Here is a 20,864-nt window from a genome sequence, read left to right on the forward strand (position 1 = left end):
ACCTGTACCTAAGGAATTTTGTTTATATAGGGACTACAACATTGTTAGTTATACCACACGCCATGTTGTAGACAAACAGATTGCCTTATCTACATCTCCATGACATAGCCCCCAAGCTATGCAGTGCGTATACATTACCAATGATGATCCACAATTGTCTGATGTGTTTTTGACTATTTGATTTTCACAAGTGGTAAATTTGTGTTACACATCCGACGCCATTCGGGAGTGGTTTACTTATACCTACATCATCTGATGCATCGTATACTGTACGACAACGCTACTCACCATTGTGCCGCTCCCTTCCGGATTATTAGTCCTGCAGTTACGACTATTTTTCTGGTCTTAGACCCTCTAGGTCGTGAGTCAATGGCTTTGGACGCTTGTTGATGGTTCACGTACTAGTTTAGACTTCGCAAACCCATCAGCGAGACACGTCACCTGTCCCAGAGACAGCGTCATGAGGTTGCTTAGCAACAGAGACGCTCCTCTGTGCCTGGGCCCAATCATATGCCTACACTCCATTAGCGTAACACGACGCACTTTGGCGGGTCACGTACTATTTTACACTTCTCTAATCTACCAGCGAGACATTTCACCTGGCCCAGAAACAACGTCACAAGGTTGCTTAGCAACTGAAACGCTCCTCCGTGCCTGGGACCAATCACAGGAATATACTCCATGAGCGTTAATTCGTCACGACGCGCTGCACGCGCGCGATGACGCACCCGGAACGACAGTATATCTTCTCTTACTCCCTCTCGGTACCCACCACCCCGGTTCCTGGCGGTTTGGGTAGGTCGTTTCCCTGTACGTGAATTCACGTCGGTGAGTACTGAATTTAATTTTATCTTTTCTCCCTACAACTGAGGAGCCTCATCTGCCAACTGTCCACCGGAACCCTCCTGATCTATTCCTACAGACTCCATGCACCGAGGCCAGCACTTCCTGACTCGATCTTGGTGTCCGGTATGGGTGGTTCGGCTAGGGGTATGGTAACTATGGCTCTGCCCGGCTGCCCCCTACAACGGTGTCACCTCATATTTGGTGACTCCTTATATATATATATATATATATATATAATTTTTTTTTCAAAACACAGATACTATTTAATGACGGCTTTCTGGCAACTTTTATATCCTCTCTAGGACCCAATTGGGTTCCTTTTTAACCGCCAGCACCGTTGCTTACAACAGTAGCAACCCTTTTAGGTAGTCCCGTTACCTTCCATAGGATCTTTGGATATTAATTTATCCTACCCCACCCCACACTCCCGAATGGCGTTCGAGACACCACTATGTAATAAAATTGCGTGTTGCACGCCCAAGCACGGTGATCACTTACGACACAATATCTAGAGTTATGTACAGTATGAAGAGTTATTTTCATTTTGTTATAAAGATTTTCTTTCTTCCCCAACAGGAACAAACCACAAGAAGTGGTATGTAGAAATCACTTTACCACGTATTGTTGTAGACAGTAGTATTTTTGATCCTGATGAATTGCCTTGATCCTCCTGACTCTGATGGCAAGAAACATGTTGATCATATAGAGTAGAGCTCATGTCTAGACACCTAACTCCTAGCATTTAGCCACTCTACACATTTTTAACAGGGCAGTTGACCTTTGGAATAAAATTGAAGTAGGACCAACTGACCCCCTTTTAAATCCACTTTTCTGCTACATCACTTCACACTAGGCCCCTCACCCCCAAGCACCTTCGGCAGGAACAAAAGATCCCCGACAAAGAGCCCCGGTTTCGGGAGCTCGTCAAGGATTGCAGCGCCGACTTGACGAGGGGCAGTGCTCATATGATGAAGCATGACACCTAGCTTGCTGGGTGTGTGAGAGCACTAGTTCAAATTAAGGGAATTTCCCTCACTTTCTTCTGATTGGTCTTTCTTAGCATTAATCAGCTGAGATACTCTCTTACCTGCTCTTCTCCGCCAATGTACACGAGGAACTTTGTACCTTTCGTTGTTACTAGTCGTATGGGGTATGTACATTGGACCTCTCTAAACAACAACACCCCTAGTCCCTACCTTTGATAAAAAATTTCCGGAAACAGGACCATATCTAGTCCCTGACGATGAATATATTGTTGCACTATTCCACGCTTAATCTTGTCTCCTAGCCCATTGACATTCCATGTCATGAGTCTAAGTCCTTGACCTCTCGCCATAAGATTTTGGCAGTGGAATAATGGGTTGCACAGAATGTACCAGGTGAGTGAGACCCATAGCGACGATCTCACATGCTACTACAATTGTGTTGAGGCACCCCTGAATGTCATGAAGCGAGAAATCAATGAGAGGAGCAGGAGTGTTGACCAGAATGCACAGATGTAAGATATCATTTTGTACCAATCTGTAGATGTGTAAGTGGGTACTGCGTCCTGCTGCAAAGTGACTTCTAATAGCTGCTTCCAAACCACGTAAACTCAAAAATACCCTAAGAACAACCAACTCTCCCCCCTCCCTGCCTCCCTGCTCAGCAGGACTAAAACCGCCCACCACCACCAACATGCAGAGTGCCTGTCGCCCACCCATGGACAATTTCAGGGAATGTGGGTGACCCCTCTCCCAGTTTACATTACGTCATATGACTTTTCGTCGCTCCCCGGCCCTACCCCACCCCATTAAAACAGTGAGTTACACACACATAGGCCCATATCAACACCCCCAAAGTGCCCCGCAGCACCCACCCCACCCATAACAGTATAATAACAATTTTTCACTGGTCCCAAACTGCCCACGACACCAAAAGAACATATTTCACAACAGCGTAGGCCATTGTCAAGGTTTTATTCCAAACTCCCAGGATCGGTGCGTTGCTCAAATGGTCCACCTCTCAATCGCTCCACCCTCTGATGCTATAACAGCGCAAAGGGTAAGAATGATTAAGCGAGGGAAGGAAAGGATGGAGACAACGGGGAGGGAGACCTACAAGTGAAAACAAAACACAATTACCAACCTATTCTACTTCCAGTACTCCTTAACCAATAACCCAAAGCAATATACTGAGCAATAACTACCTGTAAAGGAAAATACAACTTGCTTTCTTGTAATCAAGCTCTTGCTGAGGATATCGCATATATGCAGGCTCCTTTACATGTAACATAAAGGAGAAAAATGCTCAAGGTAAGTATCGAGATAATGCAATGCTCACACACACACACACCTACTCATACATACACTGTACCCACCACAAGAACTGTTGTACTTACATCACAGAGGGGGTTGAACCTATCTCACACCAAGCCCCTGCTAGAAGAGAGAGAAAGAGCACAAGGGCATATACGGTAGTATCAGGGGTAATCATCAACATAAATGAAATATGCAAAAATGGCATTATCCTCATGCCAAGCGTTTCCTCTGTTCCGTTAGCGCCTTTTGATTAACACGTCTCGCAAGCATTCCTCAGCTGTTTCAGCACAGCATAATTGTTTCACCATTTCATACCAGTAGGGCTCGTATGGGTTAAATGTTCAGCACAACGATACACAGCCCACGTTGGAGGTATCGCGTCACACCTCTAGCATTAGGACCACTGTTATGCGCTTGCACCAATTGTTTGGATACACCACCACACTTAGACCAATGTCGTGCGCTTGCACCAATTGTTTGTTACACCACCACACTTAGACCAATGTCGTGCGCTTGCACCAATTGTTTGTTACACCTCCTTGCGGGGTGTCGAAAAGTTATGCCCCCTCTAAAGCGGTGACAACGTCACCCTTACCGCCCTTTAATGAAGCTTCCAGAGGCGTCAGGATTCCAAGGCGCGGGATATCCCGCGTCCTGCTCTCCACCCCTCTGCTTCGACAAGCATGACAGTACATCCCACTCCCTACAGGGGCCGATGAAGACGCGGTTTATCAGGAAACCGCATATGGAAGGCTCGCACCAATCGGCGAGCATGAACACTTCTCGCTGGTTCCCAAGAGTTTTCCTCCATGCTGTATCCTTTCGAGGAAATCAGATACCATAAGGAGGAACCCCGCATTTTGGAGTCCAGTATCCTAGAAACCTCATATTCGGTTCCCCGTCCACCAGCACAGGAGGGGGTGTTTACTTCACAGGTGTGTATGAGGGTTTCAGTAAGGATACATGGAACACCGGATGAATTCCCATAGATTTTGGCAGGGTCAAACGGACTGTGACAGGATTGATGCATTTTACCACCTTGTAGGGCCCTAAATAGCGTGGGTTAAAGATGCTATATCTGCGGAATCTAATGTTCCTTGTGGACAACCAGACCACGTCGCCTGGCTTGTAACAGGGACTTTCCCTACGGCGTACATCTGCATGTCTTTTATATCTTGTTTTTGCTTTCTGAAGGTTCAGCTGTGTCCTTTTTATAGTGTGTTGTGTATGTTTCACTCTGTTCCGTACTTCAGGTAAGTGTTGTCCCATCCCAGGGTGCACCAAGGGTAGGAACCTAGGATGAAACCCGTAGTTACTATAGTAAGGGGTGTGATCGGTAGATTGGTGAATCGCGCTGTTGTATGCTGTTTCTGCCACCCACAACAGATCCACCCACTCATCCGTGTTTTCTCTTACATAGCACCGCAGGTACTGTTTTAGGGTTTGATTCAGACGCTCGGTCTGCCCATCCGTTTGCGGATGGAAACTTGTGGATTTGGCCGATTTAATGTACAAGGCCTTACACCACTCTTTCCAAAAGTGCGCCATGAATTGAGACCCTCTATCCGTTACGATAGTGGAGGGTACTCCATGTAATCGCACAATCTGACTCAAAAGGATTTTAACCAACCGCCCAGAAGAAGGTAGCGTTTTGAAATGCCCCATTTTCGTGAGACTGTCTATCACCACCAAAATTACCATATGCCCTTGGTCTTACTCAACGCCGGCCGAACCCCCGGATGCTATCAAGCATCACCGCGACGCACCCATGGACCCTTCGTCTGCCGAGCCTGCAACTTCTCCTGCCTACGAACCCGCACCGCACCCTTCAGAACGGACATCAGCAACCACCTCAAGTGCATCCTGATCAACACCCGCTCCGTCCACCGACACGCCGTGGAACTCTGGAACCTCATCGACACCGCTGCTCCTGACGTCGCCTTCCTAACGGAAACCTGGATGAACGCCTCCTCAGCCCCCGACATCGCCATAGCCATCCCGGACGGCTACAAGATCATCAGGAGGGATCGCGTCAACCAGATCGGAGGAGGGATCGCCATCGTACACAAAGACACCATTCGCATCTCGACTGACTCCATCGACGCATTCAACGCCGCCGAGTACCTGCACTTCCAGATCCACACCGACCCAAAGACCACCCTCAGAGGCACCCTCATCTACAGACCCCCGGGACCGCGCACACAGTTCTGCGATGACATCACGGACTTCATCAGCCCACACGCCCTCCCCTCCACCGACTACATCCTCCTCGGGGACCTCAACTTCCACCTGGAGAACAACAACGACCGCAACACCACCGCCCTGCTGGACAACCTCGCTAACCTCGGACTGAAGCAACTGGTCAACACCCCCACACACTACGCCGGCCACACGCTCGACCCGATCTTCTCGTCCAGCACACACATCTCCTTCAGCCACTCCACCGGACTTCACTGGACCGACCACAGCTGTGTCCACTTCAGCTTCAGGAAGAACACGACCCACCACCACCCGAAGCAGGTCCCCCACAGAAACTGGAGCAAGATCACGGCCGACCAGCTTACCTCCTCCCTCAGCCAGAACCCACCAGTCAGCACAACGGACCCCAACACAGCAGCCCACAACTTCTCGCAGTGGCTGACCGCCTGTGCCGACGACCTCGCCCCACTGAATAAACCACCCACCAAGCCCAGAAGCAAGAAGGCCCCCTGGTTCACCGACGACCTCAGGGTCTCCAAGAAGGCCTGCTGCACACTCGAGAAGGCCTGGCTCCGCGACAAGACCGCCAACAACATGACCGCCCTCAAAATCGCAACTCGCAGACATCACCAGCTCATCCGCATCACCAAGAAGAAATCCCTGAAGGAACGACTGGACAACAACGCCCATGACAGCAAGGAGCTCTTCAGCATCGTCAAGGAGTCCTCCAACCCCAGCACCGGATGGAACGACATCGCCCCTTCACAGGACCTCTGCGACTCCCTCGCCTCGTACTTCCACCGCAAGATTGCCGATATCCACGAGAGTTTCGGGACTCCGCCCCCGCACCCATCGGTAGAACCTCCGCACACCACCGTCACTCTCCAGACTTGGACCAAGGTGACTCCCGAGGACACTGCGCGCATGATGCACACCATCCACTCCGGCTCTCCAACGGACCCGTGCCCCCACCAGGTCTTCAACAAAGCAGCCTCCACCATCGCACCCTACCTCAGAGACATCATCAACATCTCCTTCGACACAGCCACCTTCCCGGAGAGCTGGAAGCACGCCGAGCTCAGCGCACTGCGGAAGAAACCAACAGCGGACGCAACCGACCTCAAGAATTTCCGCCCTATCTCGCTCCTTCCTTTCCCTGCCAAAGTCGCCGAGAAGATCGTCAACAAGCAACTGTCCACCTTCCTCGAGACGAACGGATCCCTCGACCCATCGCAATCCGGCTTCAGAGCCAACCACAGCACTGAGACCGCCCTCATCGCAGCCACCGACGACATCCGGGCTCTACTCGACAACGGGGAAACTACGGCCCTCATCCTCCTGGACCTCTCCGCAGCATTTGACACTGTCTGCCACCGCACCCTAGTCCAACGCCTCAACAACACAGGTATCCAAGGGAAGGCCCTGGAATGGATCACCTCGTACCTCGCCGGCAGAACACAGAGAGTACGCCTCCCTCCGTTCCGATCTGAGGCCACCGAAGTCATCTGCGGCGTCCCGCAAGGATCGCCACTCAGCCCCACCCTCTTCAACGTCTACATGAAACCCCTCGCGGCCATCGCACGCCAACACAACCTCAACATCATCTCCTACGCCGATGACACCCAGCTGATCCTCTCACTCACCAGAGACTCTGACAACGCCAGGACTAACCTGCACGAAGGGATGAAAGACGTCGCCGAGTGGATGAACCTGAGCCGCCTGAAACTGAACACGGACAAGACAGAAGTCCTCATCCTTGGACCATCACCCTCCGCATGGGACGACTCCTGGTGGCCCCCAGCCCTAGGCACCGCACCAAAGCCAACGGACCACGCACGCAACGTGGGCTTCATCCTGGACTCTTCCCTATCGATGACCAGACAAGTCAACGCCGTCTCCTCATCCTGCTTCCACACCCTCCGCATGCTCCGCAAGATCTTCCGATGGATCCCGACCGAGACCAGGAAGACGGTCACCCAGGCCTACGTCACCAGCAGACTAGACTACGGAAACACCCTCTACGCCGGAACAACAGCCAAGCTTCAGAACAGACTTCAGCGCATCCAGAACGCCTCCGCCCGACTCATCCTAGACGTCCCCCGACGCAGCCACATCTCGAGCCACCTGAGAGACCTCCACTGGCTCCCTGTCAACAAGAGGATCACGTTCAGACTCCTCACCCACGCACACAAATCTCTCCACGACATGGGCCCAAGATACCTCAACAACCGCCTCGCCTTCTACGCGCCCACTCGCCAGCTACGATCCGCACGCCTCGCCCTCGCCGCCGTCCCTCGCATCCAGAGAGCCACCTCCGGAGGAAGATCCTTCTCCTACCTGGCGGCTAAGACATGGAACTCTCTGCCTATCCACCTTCGGCTGACCCAGGACCACCTCGCCTTCAGGAAACAGCTCAAGACCTGGCTGTTCGAGCAGTAGCAGACCCCCTTCCCCTAGCGCCTTGAGACCCTTCTGGGTGAGTAGTGCGCAATATAAATGCCTTGATTGATTGATTGATTGATTGGTCTTTAGGTAACCCTACTATAAAATCTATGGAGATGGTATTCCATGGAATCGAGGGAGTAGTTAACGGTTGCAACCACCCTTGAGTTTTCCTGTGATCGGTTTTCGCTTTAGCACAGGGTTCGCATTCCCGTACAAAAAGTGCCACGTCGCTCTTAACCAAAGGCCACCAAAAATACCTCATCCAACGTTTTAGTGATGCCATTGTGACCCGCACTGGGAACCACATGACACCACTGGAGCACTCTTTCTAGTAAAGCTTTTAAGGGGACTAACATCTGTCGGTTTCTGATCGGTACCCCTAGTCGCATTTTACATTGAGGTTGTTCTTTAATCCATTTCCTCCATGAGGGAATCGTGCAGGCACGAGCCACAGAACGTAGAAATTGTTCTGAATGCACCACACCTATGACTTTCTCAGGGGCCAATATGGAAAAGGTTTGTTTATTCTCCTGCCCATTCCCTGTTTCCTGTCTGGTAAGAGCATCCGCTTTTCCATTTTCTGTACCTGGTCTGTAGGTGACGATATAATCGAACTCAGAAAAACACAACATCCAGCGCATTTGCCGAGGGGACAATAAACGGACTGACCTCATAAACTGTAGATTCCGATGGTCCATGTATACTGTGACTTTATGCTTTGCCCCCATCAGATGGTGTCTCCATGTAGAGAAGGCATCCTTAATGGCCAATAACTCCTTTTCCGCGATGGTGTACCTAGTTTCAGCCTCAATGAGTTTGCAAGACATGTAGGCTACCAGATGAAGCTGTCCTGTCTGTGCATCCCTTTGGGACAGTATTGCACCCACTGCCATGTCTGAAGCGTCTGCTTCTACCACAAACGTTTTCTCAGGATCTGGGTGAGCCAAAACCAGCGCTGAAGTAAAGGCTTCTTTCAACTGTGAAAAGGAGGATTCGGTTTCTGCCGTCCATTCAAATGGAACGTTTTTTCTTAACAACTTCTTTATCAGTGTAACCACCTTCGAGAACTGTGGTATAAACCGCCTATAAAAGTTAGCGAAGCCCAAAAAGGATTGAACTTCCTTTACGTTGCTTGGTTGTGGCCAGTCTTTTACTGCTCGTATTTTATGATCAGACATTTCTAATCCATGAGGTGAAATGATTACTCCTAAGAACTCCACCCTCTGAACATGAAATTCGCATTTACTCAGCTTGCAGACTAATCCATTGTTACGCAGAGCTTGCAGGACCAAACACACATGCTGGTAATGCTGATCCATTGAATCCGAATAAATCAAAATATCGTCAATATAAACTACTGTGAAAACGTCCAGATACTCCCGCAACACCTCATTCAAAAAGAACTGAAACACCGCGGGGGCATTGCACAGCCCAAAGGGCATCACCGTATATTCAAACAACCCAAAACGAGTGCGAAACACGGTTTTCCACTCATCCCCTTTCCTTACCCTGACTAGGAGATAAGCGCCTCTTAAATCCAGTTGTGTGTATAGTTGAGCTGTTTTCACCTGATCCAATAGAACAGGGATGAGGGGCAGGGGATACCGGTTCTTGATGGTAACGTGGTTTAGGGCTCTAAAATCGATGCACACGCGTTTTTCCCCATTTGCTTTCAGAATGAAAAATAAGGGAGAGGCTGCAGGAGATTTAGAAGGTCTTATAAAACCGTTTGCTAAGTACTGGTTCAAATAGGTTTTCAGATGCTCGTTTTCCGTGTCCGTGAGAGCATATATCCTGCTACACGGCACCACCGCACCTGGCACTAGGTCAATTTGACAGACATATGACCTGTGAGGGGGTAGCATGTTGGCTTGTTGTTCGTTGAACACGTCCCGGTACTGTTTTTTGCACAGGTAAGTGATATCCTGCTCTGCTGTGGTAGCAACGTGCAAAAGGGTGGCTACAGCTGTTACCGGAATTTCACACAGTCCTTGACTGCCATGCTTCTGGCATTCCGAGCTATTAAACAGTATGGTCCTGGCAACCCAATCTATGGAAGGATTGTGCGTGACCAACCAAGGCAATCCAAAAATGATGCCAAACTGTGGTGCTCGTATGATGTTGAAGGTCAGGGACTCTACATGTGAAGGCACACATCACACTGACAGGGCGCTTGTGGAGAAACTAATAGGTCCCGTGCTCAATTTCCTCCCATCTATGGCCAGAACAGTTTCAGGTACCTCTTTTCTAACTACAGACAACTGTAAGGTTTCTGCCAAGGTCTCATCCATAAACAACCCAGTGGCCCCCGAGTCAATCATGGCTTCTAGGTCTCTCCACCCAGTAGTCACCTGGATACTGATCGGGATTCTAAAATGTTTTGACGTACTCGCCTGTGGATCCTGAGTGGAAGGAATCACTAAACTGCTCAAAAAGCCCCCCTCTACTACCTTTGAGCGTTCTAGTTTTCCGACTTGGAGGACACGGGGACACTCACACTACCAAACCCGGGTTTGTTCTTGGGTTTAACTAGACAATCCCTTACGAAGTGGCCCTTTTTGCCACAATACAAACATAGTCCATTCTTGCATCTTTGGTCTTGTTCATCCTGCGACAAAGGAGCCCTTACCGTCCCTATTTCCATAGGTTCAGGCCCTCCGCCCGTGCTGGGTTTGGAGAACCTGGGTCTATCGTATCGGGAAAACACCCTATCAGGTCTTTTCCTATCAAGCTTATGATCATTCATTCTGCTATCTAACCTCAAGGCCAAATTAATCAAATCAGTGCACGTGTCTGGTTGAGGATCTACCTGAGCTATCACGTCCTTGAGCTCCTCTCGTAACCTCTGGTGGAATAAGGCTGCTCTCCTCTCCTCTGGCCACCCGGTCTCTGAAATCAATCTCTGAAAGGAGTTCAAATACCCAACTAGATCTTTATTGCCTTGCCTTAGTTCCAGCAACTCCCGGTCAGCTAAAAAACTATGAGCACGTCTATCAAAGATCTTCTCAAACTCTTTTCGGAAGCCGTCCCAATCGTACAACAAAGGATCATCAGTACGAACCAACGGAACTGCCCACAAGGCGGAGTCTCCAGAAAGATAGGAAATAAGGAAGGCCACCTTTGCCTGATTAGTAGGGAATGCCCTAGGTTTACAGGTAAAGTGCAACAACACTTGTGTCATGAAAACCTGTACCTTACTCTCATCCCCTGTAAACCATTTGTTGCAATCTCAGAGTAGTTTGTATATTTTCCCTTGGTACATCCCGCCTCCCCCTCCCCTCCTACTCCCATAGAACCTTCCCCTTAGAGCTTACGATAGAATGTTCAGTACCTGGTTGTGGAGAGTGGATGATCAGATTAAAGACTCTTGCATCTTACCTGCCTGGAGTCTTCCTTGTATTAGAAACTCAACACTGGCGACGACCTGCGAAGGGGGCAGCTGATCATCTCCCCTTTGATTATTCTCTCCTGTTCTTGTCTCCTCATCCCGGACTGGAACTTCTTCTGGGGTCCTGTATTATCCTCTTTGTGAAAGTGTTCCTGCGCCTCTCCTCTTGTGTTCAGCCAGGTCAGGGCTGTACAGTTTGTTTTCATCCTGCTTTCCATCCTTGTCCTGGCTTGGGACTTTCTTCGTGATTAAGCATCAATTTCATTCAGACAACTCGTGAGGGAGGTGCTGATGGTCTTTGGTTCCAGCTTACGAGTCTTGCGAGAGGTGCCTTCCCACCGTGGTGTTCCGCTACGAAATTCTTGGGAGTGGTCGTTGATGGACATTTCCTCCTCACGTTTGTCTGGTTGTGCAGCGACCCCCGCGATTTCCGCGGAAACGGAGTGTTTATCCTTCTGCCTTCTGGAGCGCATGATTACTTCGTTACCTCAGTGTTCTGGCTTACGAGTCTGGCGAGAGGTGCCTTCCCACCGTGGTGTTCCGCTACGACTTTCTTGGGAGTGGTCGTTGATGGACATTTCCTCCTCACGTTTGTCTGGTTGTGCAGCGACCCCCGCGATTCCCGTGGAAACGGAGTGTTATCCTTCTGCCTTCTGGAGCCCCTGATTACTTCGTTCCCTCAGTGATCCGCGCCAGCAGTTTATATTGAGCCTTCCTTCAGCGGAGCACCCTGTGTCTGCCAACGGATGTCCTGCCTTTTTTCCCTGTGTTTCTCCAGCGCATCAACCTCCAGGGGCCCGGTCCTAACGGCAGCTTCCTCCTGTGCGTCTCCGGCGCACCAACCTCAGGAGGGCCTGCTTTCCGGCTTGTTCTGTAATTTTCAAGCGCTGCTGGAGGATTTTGCCAGGCGATCCTGTGTGGCCTCATCCTCAAGTAAGGTCTATTTAGTGTTGCCTTATGGGCTCACCTGGGTGCCTTGTCGAGTTCAGCCTACACTGTGACACGCTCACACCTGCATGTCACTTGAGGTTTCCTGATTACATGTGTGGCCTCATCCTCAAGTAATTGTAATTACTGTTGCCTTATGGGCTCTCCTGGGTGCCTTTTTGAGTTCAGCCTACACTGTGACATGCTCACACATGCGTGTCATTTGTGGTTTTCCTGATTACATGACAGCTTCAGTTAAATTTCGGTGTGTTTGTGGTTATACTCAACATTGTGTGTTACACACCTCTCTCTGTACTTTCTGCACCAGGGAATGACATTTAGTTTTGTGCCCTTACAGTCCTTCCTCCTGGTTCCTGCTGGATAGAATAATTTAAAGTGTTATTTTTTCCTTGTGGGCATTCCTTTTTCTCCCAAAGACTCTCACTTTACCTATCTGACGTGCCCTCCCTCCAGCTCCAACATGGGCAACCCTGGTATTAGCCAACCATCGTCCTTCTTGAATGATTGTGGAGACGCTGAAATTCACTGGAAGGATTGGACGAAATTGTTTGAGTCTTACCTGATTGCAATGGGAGGAGAGAAATTCTCAGCTTTGCGTAAACAACATATTTTACTGCATAACTTAGGCGTTCATGGACGCAAAGTTTAACGAAACGTTACCAGAACCAGAACTGGATGATGATGACGATCTAGATGAATATGATATTACTCTTATGAAGTTAGAGACACATTTTGGGGACAAAGTCAACGTGGTACTTGAACGCCACAAATTCTTTAGTAGAGTACAAGGGAAGAATGAATCCATTAACAATTATATTGCAGCTTTAAGAGGACTAACACAATTATGTGAGTTTGGGGATCTCAATGCACAAACAGCAGCAGAGTGCAGGAAAAATGTCTCGCTAAAAACTCCTCACTCAAGGATGCAATTTCTATAGCACAGTCGATTGAACATACTGCTAAGCGTGTTAAAGAAATGAAAAATAAAGAAGAAATAGTAGCGTCTGTACAAGTTGCAGCACATAACAGCGAAGTACTCAAAGTATCCAACAAAGAGGGCACTAAAGAAGTTTCTACCTATAAGTCTAGCAAGGAGGGTCATGAATTAAAATGTTTTAGATGTGGCAGCAGCAACCACTTAGCCAACAGCCCCTTTTGTACGGCTCGAGGTGTCTTGTGTAAAAAATGCAACAGAAGGGAGCACTTAGCTAGGGTGTGTAGAGACAGAGCAAGTAGTACTGTCAATGTAGTCAGTGTAAATGAGGAACCACGGCCAAAATTTATATTCCAATTAAAAAACAGTGATGGGTGCTCCAAACCTAATTACCCGAAGTGTATAGTATTCTTAGACAACAAACCCTTAGAAATGTATGCTGACTCTTGCTCCCCGTTCACATTAGTAAACATGAAGGACTTCGTGAAGTCTTTGGGTCTTAGCAAGACCATGTTAAACCCTCCAGATATATCACCAGAAGGGTACACCAGAGACCCCATACCACTTGTGGGCATGGTTAATAGCCACATAGAGTTTAAAGGAAGAACCACGGTGGGAAGGGTGTGTGTAGTTGAGAGCGGAGCAAATCTTTTGGGATGGCAACATCAGAAAGAGTTGGGAATCATATTAGACCCTAATGACTGAGGAAATATGAATTTTGTGATCAGTTATGTCCCCTATCGTAGACCCCAACGGCTCCATGTACATGCTATACGTACATGTATGTTCCCTCCTGCTCCAGTTTTGAAGACGCAAATATGTGTGCGTCCACCGTCAATATGTCCTCTTTCAGATCCACCATGAATGGGTCAGATATTCCTTTCCTAAGTATGAAAGGCCACCGACTTTATTTGGTTCACTTTCCATGTTTTACAGATTCAGGCGAGTAGGCCCGAATTCTGTCCTCAAGCCTTTTCCTGCCTTCGCTCTCTGAAAGCTCCAGTCTGAGCCTGCATCTGTGACCATGAACTTTGTCTTACTCCCTGCGCGGCTAACGGTGCCTGATCCAGCCCGTCGCCTGCCAAAAACTGTATTTCACCTTCAAGATTATCTTCTCCACCCCTCATCCGATGCATTCCTGTCTAGTAGTTTAGGTAAACATTCCTCCAGATACCGTGCAAAGGGCCAGGCCTCGCTGTCCTCATGCAAGTAATTCATAGCCCTGTTACCATGGAATATTCCTACCCCCTCGTATCTAGTGTAGACACTTAGACGCTTGTACACGCACTAACAGTCAGTATAGTCAGTATAGAATAAGATTCTATCCTAAGAGACCTCTCTTTTTGGATAACACAGTTCTTTAAACATAGGATATTAGATATGATTTGGGATTAGGTTGACATAACCCCAGACTTCTGTCTCCACATGTAGAGCTAAATGTCAAGTCCCCTTCTCCCTTTAGTTGCACGTCAATCACACGTCATGCGGCTGCGCACGCATCTCTGCCAAATATTTCTGCTGACATTACAGGATTCTCTTATGGATCCACCCACTTATGACATCATGTATAATGACGTTTTCTAGTTACGCCTATTCTAGTTACGCATGCATATTATATTTTGTCTTATCAGTTGATACGCCTACTACATCTGTTTCACTGTAATGCCTTTTCTATAAAAATGATTACCTGTCAATAATATATGCCCTTCCTTCCTGAACTTTCGTGGTGATGGAATAGAACGCCAACAATTCGAATTGTGTTCCTTTGTATAGGAATAAAGCCTTTTTTTAAACCTCTAATACCACGGATTCTGCCTCTCATTTTACTGAGTTATTCTTAATAGACTTTACCGCATAAAAAATAGTACCGGTAACGAAATATTTACCACATAAATTGGCGCCCGAACAGGGACACTTTCTCATCTCACGCGCCGGCGGTGCGTTGCAGGCCCGGTCTCCTGCCACAGCTGAACGGACAAAAACGCGTATCTGCAGGATTTCCTGTATCTCCCTCCGGCCAAGCGGGGACGACTGAGGCTGCGATCAACACCCAGACGAGGCGGTGAGAAGTGCGAAGTATCCCGACCAGAGCCTAGCTGAGAGAGCAAGATCCGAGGTATACAGAGACCCGCCAGGTTCCGAAGTTCCGAGTCCAGTCCGGTCTAGTCCAGTTTCGATTCCGTTCCGAGGCCTTCCGTTCCGAGCTACCCGGTGAGTACCATTACCGGGGAGGCATTTAACGTGCACATAGTCTGTGCCGGTCAAGACGGGTTTGGGTACACAAATCCGGTCTGCACTGTTTTAGCAGTGTATCTGTACTGTTTAGCAGTATATATAGTATGTTTTGCATATAAATAAATATAAATAAGTATTATCTAGTGTCAGTATTATGTCCGTAACTAGTTTTCTATTAGTTATCATTGTTCGTAAAATTGTTAAGTGTTAAATGTTTTGAAATACGTTCTATATACTGTTGTGTGAATGACTGTTCATTATTGTTTTTTTATAAAGTGTGTTCTAGTAATAAGGTCTAAAAATGCCACTCTTTTCGAAACTAAGACAGATCAAAACTAGAAAAGGTGTACTCGAAGAAGCTGTTCCCATCCCACCTAGGGACACTCCAGGGTACTTTATGTATCATAAGCATGGCCTAGATGCCGTACTATTTCTTGATTTATGGGTGGACTACACCAAAGAATTACCAGAAAATCAGAGATGGCCCGCAACGGGGACCTGGGATGCAGATTGCATCATGAGAGTAGAAGAAGAATTATGGAAAAAGAAAGCCAGACAGTCACAGAAAGATGCCATTGAATTATGGCGTAAAGAATCATATAGACGTACAGAAAAAGCACTCAGACAGGAAGATAAGGGTAAGGAGAATTCAAATAAAGTCCGAGAAAATCTATTACTTGAGGAAGGTACCCGAGTAAAATCAGAACAAATAGACAGACAAAGAAACGCCCTTATGAACGGTATGTATCCACTTCTGGCCGAAGGGTTACCTAAGGCTACTCCGGAAATACCAAAAGACTTGCCACCTCCATTGTTTCCGATAAAAGCACATCCCAAGGGGCATCCTAGAACCGCAGAAGATGTTTTCCTTTCCTCTTATTTAGATGACGCAGCTCCCGAGTATGCTAATACCGCACCACATAGACCGCTTGCCGATGATGCTCATCGCCAAGACTCTCCGTCTGTACTTCCACAACAACAAGCTTCGACACACATTCCGACAAGCACATCTGTTTCTACAGCTTTTCCCGCAACGACGGTTGCTGTCTCACCTTCAACAAATCCTTTCACGTCCAGCATCCTAGACGGTGCTACAGGAGGTACGACAGACATTCTTTCTACGCCACCCAGAGGGAATAAATTTTCCCTTAGAGAATTAGCACACCAACGTACGCCCAAACTAGCAACCCCCGACATGCTCAAGGAACTTCTAGTAGATTGTAGATATGATCCTGTACCCGGTAAACGGGACGAAATGCTGCTGTCATCATTACGTATTCGACGAGCTGCAATATATTTAACGAAGCTACCAGGAATGGCTACACATTTAGAAAATATATATCACTTTGTCCAGTCAGGACGAGGTCCTGAAAGTATTAGTAGAGCCATGGAGTACCAGAAAGCGGAGGTACAGGGACAACTGTTACGTTTCCTCATAAACTGTGTAATCAGAAATCAAGACCGGCCTGGGGTAAATCCGGAAGAAATGCAAAAACTTGTCACTTGGGGCCAGAATATATCAGACGGAAGACATGATAAACAGTTATGTATAGTAGCTATGTACCGAAAGATCCGCAAAGAAGTAGAACGAATACACGAAGAAAGATTAGAGATAGACGCCGCTGACCTAAACAGAGAGGAGGGGGAGCAAGAATCAGACCAAGTAGATACAATAGCTTATGTAGGTAGAGGAAGATCCCATAATAATACCAGAGGTTTTAACGACCCAATACGTCCAATACGTCCAGAATGTAATAGACATCTTCCAAACCCTATGCTAAATACGAAATCCCCTGAACACTTATTCCAAGCCGCCGATAAATTACTCCGAGATCGAAGGGGGTACCACGTGCTCGATTCCATGGACGAACAAGAATTAGCCAGGTCAGCAGTACAATGGGCTGACAGTCCCGGCGAATACAATGACGATGTACTTGCACACACGTTTCTGAATCTAGACCCATATGAACAGCGTTTAGCTAGTATATACATGATTCAACACCTCCTTATATTATATAAAGGCCAACACTCCGATCCAGGACCCTTACCTGACATATTGACAGAACTACTCACGAATATATGGAGAGGGTCAGGTACTGATTTGATTAAGGAAATTCTAGAATCCCGAAACCAATATCTAAATTTTGTATGCCCAGAACACGTTCCAGTTCCCATCATGGGAAGAAAAATGTATCACATAGATAGACAGAATCCGTTACGCGAAGTACACCCAATTAAAGGTGCCGGTGATAATTTTACACGAGTGTTTGTGTACACGCCTATAACTAAACTAGAATTATTAGAAATGAAGAAAGTAGTACCCAGCCATGACAAGGACCCAGCAGGTTTCCACCGTGAGATAAAAGACATGTTACTCATGGGAGAGTATACCTACCCCGATATTATGAAAATATTAAAAGTCCTATTACCCGCCGGTGTTTATGAGAAACTCAAAGAAAAAGAATGGGAGGTGGGAGACCAAAAGATAGATTGGACAGCATTAGAAAACGAAGAAAAGGCCCGAGCTGCAGGAGCAGGGCTTGGGGAAAAGACTACAGCATTAGCAGGATTACTAATACAGGTACTGCCACGTTTATTAACTACGAAAAAGGAAGACTGGGGTGCAATCTCAGCCTGTAAACAAAAACCAGATGAAGACACTAGTGATTTCTATTCCCGATTTGAAAAATGTTTTAGTATAAATAGTGGTATAAAAGCCAGTAGTGAGTCATATCCACATCTGTTTGTGACAAAATTAGTCGAAAATTCTCTGCTACAAGTCAAGAATAGAGTATTGAAATTCGAAAGTACCTGGCAAGGTAATACCCCATCACAGATGCTACAGATGTTACAATATCACCACAATAGAATTAGAGAAGAACAAGAACATGAACAAAGACGTATGAAAGATACGAAAATGAAAATGCTTGTTGCACAATCAGTTCCAGCCGATAGTCATCAAAAGGGTGATTCTGGAGGTCCTGCGAAAGGGACATGCAACTACTGTAAACAACCAGGTCATTATATACACGATTGTCCAGTCCTGAAACATAATATTGCCACAGGTAGAACACATGAGAGACCACGTCCACCTAGACAGGATCAGAATCAACAACAAATTCCTCAGAATGCACAACCTAGGTTAGCTCCGCAACAATTAGCTCCGCAACAGGCAGCTCCACAACAGATCGTAGCACCACCACAAGCGCAGCCTGTTGCTGCAACTCAAGCAACAACACAACAGATGTATCAGTACGCACAAACAGATTATCCCGATTATCAACGATACTCATGAGATAGCCTAGAGAGGGAAGTTGGCTTACCCCTTATAGAGGTTCCTGTAGACCAAGAGGGACCTTATGTACATAGTGAACTATTAGGGGAAGACAGAAAGTTTTTACTTGATACAGGGGCAAGCAGAACAACTATAAGACGCAGTGAAGTTCCAGGGGCACCCCTCTCAGGCTCACAAAATATTTCCCTTGGATTTTCAGGAAAACCTATAATTAATGATGTAACACAACCTCTTCCACTTACAGTCGGTCCATTAACACGTACTACAGATTAATTGCTTACTAAATCATGTCCAGAAAACTTGTTAGGTATAAAAACATTGAAAGCTCTAGGAGCCATAATATGTTGCTCTCCGGAAGGAGTACGACTATTTTTACGTGACTTTAAAGGTCACTACGTATCCAGAGACATGGATCACCGACTGCAGAATTTACCTACACATTTATGGGCACAAGGCCCCACTGATGTTGGTTGCATGAACATTACACCATATCGAGTCACACTAAAGACAGGAGTGGTACTACCACGAATGCGACAATACAAGTTACCACCAGATGCTGTAGTGGCTTTACTGCAAATCATTGACGAGCTTATTGCCCAAGGAGTGGTTGTCGAGACCGACTCCAATGTATGTAATTCCCCGATAATTCCGATTCTTAAAAGAACGGATCCAAAAGCTCCGCCAGTATACCGATTGGTTATTGATCTGCGCGAATTAAATAAATGCATTGTACCACAATGCCCTGTGGTCCCAGATATCTCCTCATTACTCACAGCCATAGACTCAGAAGCAACGTTTTTCACTGTAATTGATCTCAAGAATGCTTTCTTTAGTGTCCCAATTGATCCAGAAAGTCAATATCTTTTCGGTTTTAGTTTAAATGGACGAAGTTTTAAATTCACACGCGCACCTCAAGGATTTACAGAAAGCCCCAGCATCTATAGCCAAGCACTGAAACGAGAACTTGACAGTATCCACATGCCAGTTAACACTGCCTTGCTTCAATATGTCGATGATCTGCTGATCACCGCCCGAAGCGAACGTGAATGTGAAAAGGCGTCGCTGACGGTTTTAAAATTTCTGGCTGACAAGGGGCACAAGGTGTCCCCTTCCAAGCTGCAATTCTGTGTCCAGCGAGTTGTTTATCTTGGGCACTCGCTGTCCAAGGAGGGAAGGCAGCTTACACCCGACCGCATTCAGTTAATTGCTAACATGCCACCACCCAAGACACAAAAGGAGGTGCGGGCTTTTATAGGCCTCTCTTCATACTGTAGGCAGTGGATCCCTCAATATGCATTTCTAGCAAAACCACTCATCCAGTTGACAACACAGGAGGCAGCCACATCGACTGTCCTCCCTTGGACTCCAGAACATACACATGCCTTCGAAAGCTTAAAGAAAGCTTTATGTCAAGCACCTGTCCTAGCAACACCATGTTACAGTAAACAGTTTACACTCTTTGTTACAGAACGCGAAGGTACTGCTTTGTCAGTACTCACTCAGGAACAAGCAGGATCACACAAACCATGTGCTTATTTCTCTAGTACATTAGATCCAGTAGCTCAGGCACTTCCAGCGTGCCTGAAATCAGTGGCAGCAACAGCTTTAGCAATCAGACAAAGCGATGCCATAGTGTTAGGACATCAATTGACAGTACAAGTACCACACGCAGTAGAGGTTCTCTTGAACCGCACACAAACACAACACTTGACTATAGCAAGACTCACCGGTTACGAATTAACATTGTTTCAGCCACACATAGAAATCAGACGTTGTAATACGTTAAATCCTGCCACACTGTTACCAGTAGGCGGAACAGATCCATTGGCACATGATTGTGTCGAAGTCATTACTATCACGACGAAACCCAGACAAGACTTGACAGATATCCCTTTGACAGATCCAGACTTGACATTATATGTAGATGGGTCATGTATGAGAACAAGTACAGGAGAGTTAGTGGCCGCTTACGCAGTCACAACAGACACTGAAGTCATTGAAACAAATTGTATTAACACTTTGTCAGCTCAAGCAGCAGAGCTCATCGCTCTGACACAAGCCTGTATTCAAGCCACAAATAAAAAAGTCAACATATACACAGATTCACGTTATGCATTCGGAGTCGTCCATGACTTCGGCGTACTGTGGCGAGAGAGAGGTTATTTAACTTCTCACGGTGCCCACATCCAACACGGACCCCTCATTCAAACCCTATTAGACGCGATTCATCTACCTACTGCAATATCGATTATGAAATGCAAAGCCCACACAAAA

The sequence above is a fragment of the Triturus cristatus genome, chromosome 5_1 (genome assembly GCF_964204655.1).
Source record: "Triturus cristatus chromosome 5_1, aTriCri1.1, whole genome shotgun sequence".
Taxonomy (NCBI): domain Eukaryota; kingdom Metazoa; phylum Chordata; class Amphibia; order Caudata; family Salamandridae; genus Triturus; species Triturus cristatus.